This window comes from Chiloscyllium plagiosum, chromosome 11 (genome assembly GCF_004010195.1).
Source record: "Chiloscyllium plagiosum isolate BGI_BamShark_2017 chromosome 11, ASM401019v2, whole genome shotgun sequence".
Taxonomy (NCBI): domain Eukaryota; kingdom Metazoa; phylum Chordata; class Chondrichthyes; order Orectolobiformes; family Hemiscylliidae; genus Chiloscyllium; species Chiloscyllium plagiosum.
This window is the reverse complement of record NC_057720.1, coordinates 16,408,724-16,416,226: the sequence shown is the minus strand read 5'-3', so window position 1 is coordinate 16,416,226 and position 7,503 is coordinate 16,408,724.

Below are 7,503 nucleotides of genomic sequence, written 5' to 3'. Positions count from 1 at the left end.
CTATTCTCTCCCTAGTTACCCTTTTGTCCTTAATATATTTGTAAAAACCCTTTGGATTCTCCTTAATTCTATTTGCCAAAGCTATCTCATGTCCCCGTTTTGCCCTCCTGATTTCCCTCTTAAGTATACTCCTACTTCCTTTTATACTGTTCTGAGGATTCACTCAATCTATCCTGTCTATACCTGACATATGCTTCCTTCTTTTTCTTAACCAAACCCTCAATTTCTTGAGTCATCCAGCATTCCCTATACCTACCAGCCTCCCCTTTCACCCTGACAGGAATATACTTTCTCTGGATTCTTGAAAGAAAAGTTTTGTAAGGAGTTAAAATTCTGTGCAGAATGGTTTTTAATGACAGTTCAATTTCCATATGATGCGGAAGAGCTGCTGTGCAGAAATATGTTTTGTTTATTCAGGATGTGGGTGTTGCTGGCTTGGCCAGCATTTATTGTCCATCCCGAATTGCCCTGAGGGTAGTTACAAGTCAGCCATGTTGCTGTGGGTCTGGAGTCACTTGTCGGCTAGAACAGGTGAGGCTGGCAGTTTCCTTCCCTGGATGACATTAGTGAACCAGTGGATTTTTCTGACAATCAACAATGGATTCAAGGTCATCATTCAACTCTTAATTCCAGATTTTTGTTTTATTAAATTCAAAATCTACCATCTGCCATGGTTTAAACCTGGGTCTCTAGTCCAGCAATGATACCACTAGGACATTGCCTCCCCACCTGTATCCATCCATTTAACATGATTTATATTAATCTGTACCAGTGTATATCAATCTACCCTGATCTATATCTATCCACATTGATTGGTATGGATTGTTATTGATTAATGTCAATCCATGTTCCTTTAGCTCATTGCAAAGTGTGTGCCCATACTTTTGAAAGTCATCTGAGGTTACCCTACTTCAGAGTTACAATACCATGGACTGGAGAATAATTAACTTGCTTTTAGATTATTGAGTTGCTTTATTGCATTGTCAATACCATTTTGTTTTGCTTTTGGATATGGATATATAGATCTTGTAACACTAAAAAGCAAAGTGACCTGGAAAAGCTCCACCAAAAAAATCAATACTTAAGAACACCTGTGGAAAATGACTAATTTTTCTTTGGGTATTGTCAATGTCATGTTTCTTACTGTGCATTAACCTTGATCTCCTGGAGATTAGAATTATGTTTTTTATCTGTCTTCATGTACTGTGATGATGTGCTGCGTTTGAGGGAACTGGTTTTGATATTCTTGTGACAAAGTTCATCAGAGAAGTCTTAGCAGAGAAAATTGAGAAAACCCAGAAAATGTGGCTATCTGCATCTATACAAAATCTGAAAGTAAATCAGATTGCCAGTAGAATCCAATATGTGGATAGGTTGACCATGTAGAAAGTCTTAAGCAATCTTCTGAATGTGGTGCTTGCTGTGTGTGTCATATAGATGGCAGTTCACTTTTATTTGAATTCACTCTGTTATGTAGTTCCTAACTGCCATTGAAATCCTGCAGAGCCAATTCAAAGAGAGTAGGTTTTCACTCAATTTCCCACTTCATGAAGGAAATAAATTTAACCTGCGTACTGCAACTTGCAGGATTCAGTGGAAGATTTGTTGATATGGAGATATCATAAATAATTACATAGATAAAGCACAGAAAAAAAGCCATTCAATCCAGTTGGCTAATTAATTTTTCAAATTTGTTCATGGGTTGTGGGCATTGCTGGTTAGTCGAGCACTGATTGCCTATTCCCACCTCAAGGGATCAACTACATTATTATGATCCAAGGTCACATGTAGGTCAGACTGGATAAGAAATGATAGATTTCCTTCCCTGAAGTACGTGAGTGAATCAGGTGGGTTTTATATCAGTTGTCAATGGTGACCTTTAGGCTAGCTTTTTTTAATTCCAGAATTTTATTGGATTCATTTTAACCATCCGCAGTGGTTGGAGTCAATATCAAGTCCCCAGAAAAATAGCCTGAAGGTCTGGATTACTAGTCCAATGGCATCTCCCCATAGCCATTATTTTTTGTACTCATTTCCAAGGTCACATTTAATGTAGACAGTGTGGGTCAGAACTATCAACAGAAGCATGGTAGGAGCCTCACATCATTTTTAAATGAAGGTTTACCAGGTGGCTGGTGCAGGCATTCCCCCAGGTCAAAGGCACCATGGCAAAAATGCTGCCTGCTGATTGCCAGCCAGTCAGATACAGTGCATTGCAAGTAGCCTCAGAGGGGACCAGTGACTGCTTCTGGTAATACACCTACAAAAAGATGAGACTGACAACACAGATGAGTGAGGGTGGGCTGGGGGTCACAATGGATGTGATTCATCAGCATGGTCAGGATTTGGATCTCCTAGGTTTCCCCCTTTTCCTCAATCAGGTGCAGAGTGCCTTAGAATGTGAGGTCTCCTGACAGCATGCAACAGACTTTGTTCTTTGGGCTTCCCAAGTTGCAATTGCTCTACAGGTGTGGGTTCAACTCCAATAGTAGTGGCATAAGGCCCTGGAGTGGGTTTTCATTATTGACTTAAGGGTGTCATTTATCATAGGGCAAGAATGTCAATGCAAGCTTGCCCACCCCTGGATACATCAAACAGTAATACTGAGAAAGGGGGATTCTCATTGCTCATGACACTTTTTTTTTCATTAAGATTCTTTTAAGAGCACATTTCATCAAGGAAGATAATCTTATCAAAAAATCTTTCTCATTTAATAATCTCAACACCTTTAAAGATCCATTTTTCTTAGCCATACCAAGCAAGGTGTTCAACTGACTGAGCCATGACTGACATCTTCTGAAAAGACTGGTTGATTTTACACGGATCAAACTCGAGGTAAAGTACTTACTAAGTTTTAAATTCCAAATTAATGGAAGTCTATTATCCTAACAGGATTATTATCATTGAAAGTCTGTGATGAAGGTTCAGGGTTTTATTGTTTGAGCTTTGCTTCTGAAGGGGAACAAATGCTGAATTTAATTTTCAGTTCTGTACAAATTAGATTAGATTACTTAGTGTGGAAACAGGCCCTTCGGCCCAACAAGTCCACACCGACCCGCAACCCACCCAAACCCATTCCCCCTACATTTACCCCTTCACCTAACACTACGGGCAATTTAGCATGGCCAATTCACCTAACTTGCACATTTTTGGATTGTGGAGGACCCGGAGGAAACCCACGCAGACACGGGGAGAATGTGCAAACTCCACACCGAGAGTCGCCTGAGGTGGGAATTGAACCCCGGTCTCTGGCGCTGTGAGGCAGCAGTGCTAACCACTGTGCCACTGTTTTTAAAGAGGTCAAATTTAATTTTGAGAAGAAAATGAAAGACAATCACCTGATTATACCTAAATGACTAGCAAGCAACAATTCCACCCCCCCCCCCCCCCCCTCCCCCAGCAGGAACTGAACTGAATTAGCAGATTGCTTATAGTCTTGGTAAGCAACATTTAAAGAAAACCGTATCAGTGAAATGCAGAAAGTTGCCAAAAGGGAAACAATTGCAGCCATGTCAACTGAATGAGCTGTTTTAGTATGCAGACAGGATGACCCTCACCTGAGATTTATATACGGTTGGGGTAAAGGAATGAATCTTTCTTTGATATTCATTTTAAGTAGCATTTTAAATAGCTTTTGTGTAATGTAACATAGTTTGTGTTTTGCTATTGTGTGATAAACAATTCTTTGTTAAATCTTTTTATCTTGCACTGATCAGGACAATAAGCAGCACGATTTTAAAGGGAAACTGGCTTTTATACTGGTATGTGTATATCAGAATCCACTCTTCAGCCAATCAGATTTTTTTTCCTCAAAGTATAAATGTTTTCCCTTAAATTGGTGTTCTTGCATGTTCTGACAAGTGCAAGAAGAAATGCTTTTGAGTATTGCTACCAAACAAATAATAAATGTTTGTTCTTTTGTTAAAAGTACATTGGCTTCCTCTTGTGAATATTTTCAGTGACTGACCGCCATAGTAAAAAATAAAATTTAGGATTAATCAAGCCAGCTCTTATCCTGGGATCTGACTTTGTCCAGTATTACCACAAACTAGCATCATAGCAATCATTAAAAAGTGGTATACCAGCAAATATGAGTTTAATCACTTGAATGACCAATTATTACGAGCGTTTGTTGAAGGGTAGCCTTTTGGATAATTAAAATATTAGTCTCCAGCTACCAAGTATGTTTTGTGCATTCAAAGAAATCTGAAGCATGGTAGCTATTTATTGCTTGAACCGGTAAGTGATTTGCCAAGTATAGTTGATTTGTTCAGTCTTTGCCGATGCATTAACTTTCAGTTCTTCTGTTGTATTTCTCAATACCAATGTCTACCATATGAACTTTCTGGAAAATTTCTAAATCCAAATTATAAGCAGTTGCATTTCTGCTGCCTGTTAAGCATGACTATTTTTCCTGTGGCTATCTATTTTATGTAGTGTTTTGTTCTTAGCAATATTCTGTGTAATCTGGTCAAAGTTCTATTCAAACATTGATTCTTGTGGTATCAAACTGTGCACATACGCTCTTAGTGAGACATTTGAAACCAGGTAGGCTTTAGTGTACACTTTCCATACCACTTCATTGTGTTCATTTATTTTGAAGGAATATGAATCACTGGCCAGATTTCTGCATTCTTATCAATAATATTTATATTGTTTATGGATAAACTTTGTGCATTAGAGATTGATTCTACGAACTGTAAATTGTGCCATCTAACAGTCTGATCTTAATGTTGATCACTTCCTCCTGCTTTCATTGATATTCTAATTAAAATATGCCACAGTGAGTCCAGAGCAAATTGAGCACTTGGTATCAGCTGAAGAGTTGAAGTGATATTGTATTCATTGTCAAAACCACGGGAGGGTTTCAGTGAATGAAAATGTAACTCCTTCAATAAACTTTAATCTGCAATTATTAAACTGTGGTGTCCCTTTTTGACTCTGAGATTTTTCAGTCTCACTACTGTGTTGGATCTTCAAGGAATGACATTATAAATTAAACTTTAGAAACAAAATTATTGACTTTTTGAAGTCTATAGTAGACACGGGCACAAAATATACTATACAAGTAAACCGCAATGTAATGTAGTGGAAAGTTTACATTATTTTGGCTTTGATGCTACCCCCAAAAGAAAAAAATCCTGGCTTTAATCTGAATAGATTGATTTAGGCCATGGTGAAGGATATAATTGGCGGCACGGTGGCACAGTCGTTAGCACTGCTGCCTCACAGTGACAGAGACCCGGGTTCAATTCCCGGCTCGGGCAACTGTCTGTGTGGAGTTGCACATTCTCCCCGTATCTGCGTGAATTTCCTCCCACAGTCCAGAGATGTGCAAGTTAGATGAATTGGCCATGTAAATTGCCCATAGTGTTCGGTGAAGGGGTAAATGTAGTGGAATGGGTCTGGGTGGGTTGCTCTTCGGAGGGTCGGTGTGGACTTGTTGGGCCGAAGGGCCTGTTTCCACACTGTAAGTAATCTCATCTAATAATTTACTCATAACTAATTGAAACACTAGTGATCTACAAGAAAATTAGTGATTTGAAAATATATATTTGTTGTGATGGTGGTTTTAGTTGGATAACCATTGTAGGAAAACACAATTAAAATATGGGGCCATTTAAATTCTTAACTATTTCCTGTGTTGAATTGCATTCAACATGATGATATTAGTTCCATTGCAGGAACTAGATACTTAAATATCTTTGTTTAATGTTCGTAACAGAAATACATTGTTAACAGCTAGGAGTTTAAACAGGATCTTGAAGTAAAAAAAATCACATTAGTGCCAGGTCACCAGAGCCAGTATTTCTGTGTCTGAGCTCTGGTGCCTGGTTTATACTGGGAGCAATTGCTATCACCATTGATTTTAATGGAACAGAATAATAGTTACTGGAACACATTTTTTAATGAGTATAATAGGAAAATATAGAGTGGCATAATTAATTATTCAAGATTGACCTTAAGATTTTTTGATTTGGAGGTGCCGGTGTTGGACTATGATGTACAAAGTTAAAAATCTCATAACACCAGGTTACAGTCCAACCGGTTTATTTGTAAGCACCACCTTTCAGACCACTGCTCCTTCTTCAACTGATGAAGGAGCAACACTCCGAAAGCTAGTGCTTCCGAATAAACCTGTTAGACTATAACCTGGTGTTGTGTGACTTTTAGTTAAGGTTTTTTTTGCACCATTTAAAAAATCCTTGTGTCATGGTGTAAGCCTGCAGGCATTTTTGGACCAATTGAGTTTTTTTAAATTAGTAAGCAAAGTTCACACTCAGTTTTGACTTCTGTAACTGAACTCCCATGAAAAGGAGCTAATTTACACTGAATATACACTTGTCATTGTTGAGCTTTATGACATTTCTTGTTCTTCCTGGCTTTTCTAGCATTCACCTAAATGTGATAATATGTTCCTGCTGAGTGAATCATCAAACAATGATGTCATCCTTGATAGTGCCAATTCCTTCTAAATGCTGAAACAAGATCATAAGTTGCAATCATATACTTAAGAACAGTAGAAATGTTCTTAAATGGGAGGTTAAACTGAGGTCTGATCATTCCTGAGGTGGATATAAAATATTCCTGGCATTATTTTAAAGAAAAGCAGGAGATTCACCCTTATGTCCTGGCTAACGCATGATCCTTAGTCGACATCATGTAGAATATCGTAAGAATTCAGTGTGGAAATTGGCTATCATGGCTTTCCATCCCATCAGTGACTACATTATCAAAAGTAATGCTCTTTGAAATGTCCTGTGTTTGTGATAGATGCAAGTCTTTTCATTAAGGTTTCATCGCCAGAGTCCATCATCTTTCAACTCTAAGGGCAAATTATACATTTTCTTTTCAAATATCATCTATTGACCATACCTTCCAACCTGATGCTATGAGAAGTAATCAAGACCTTCAATGAAATGACTGTAGTCAAATAAACATTGAACCAAGGTTTCTGTTCCTCCCAGGTGCAATGTCATAATTGATTGGAATTATCACTGGTTTTATTCACTACATATTTTTACAATCCTTCAACTGAAGCAGAGATTGGACAGCAGCACATAGCAGCGGAGCCAATGAATTATGTTACTGTTTGTACTGTGCTAGTAAATTATGGAAATATCGCTACCAAAATATCTTGATAGTTCAATGGAATACTTTTCTTTATTTATAAGTTCTTATTGCCCTTAAATTTTATGGTGTGAACATTTGATTCTGTCAAGTCAGGGTTATGAGGCTTTCATTAATGACCATATGAAATGATTCATATCTATGCTGTTAACAGCATCCATTGCAGGCACACACATCTGCCACTAGTTGAATCAATATGTTTAAAATGTGCTTTTGATATCTGTTGTGATTCCCATACAGACCAGTAAACTTTTAATAAGCTGAATTTCCCAGCGATGAACAAAAAAAGGTCGGGCAGGATTTCATGTTTTTAAGATATTTACTCTTAACAACCAAATTTAAATCAACAGAAGTCAGTGGCACAGACAACAC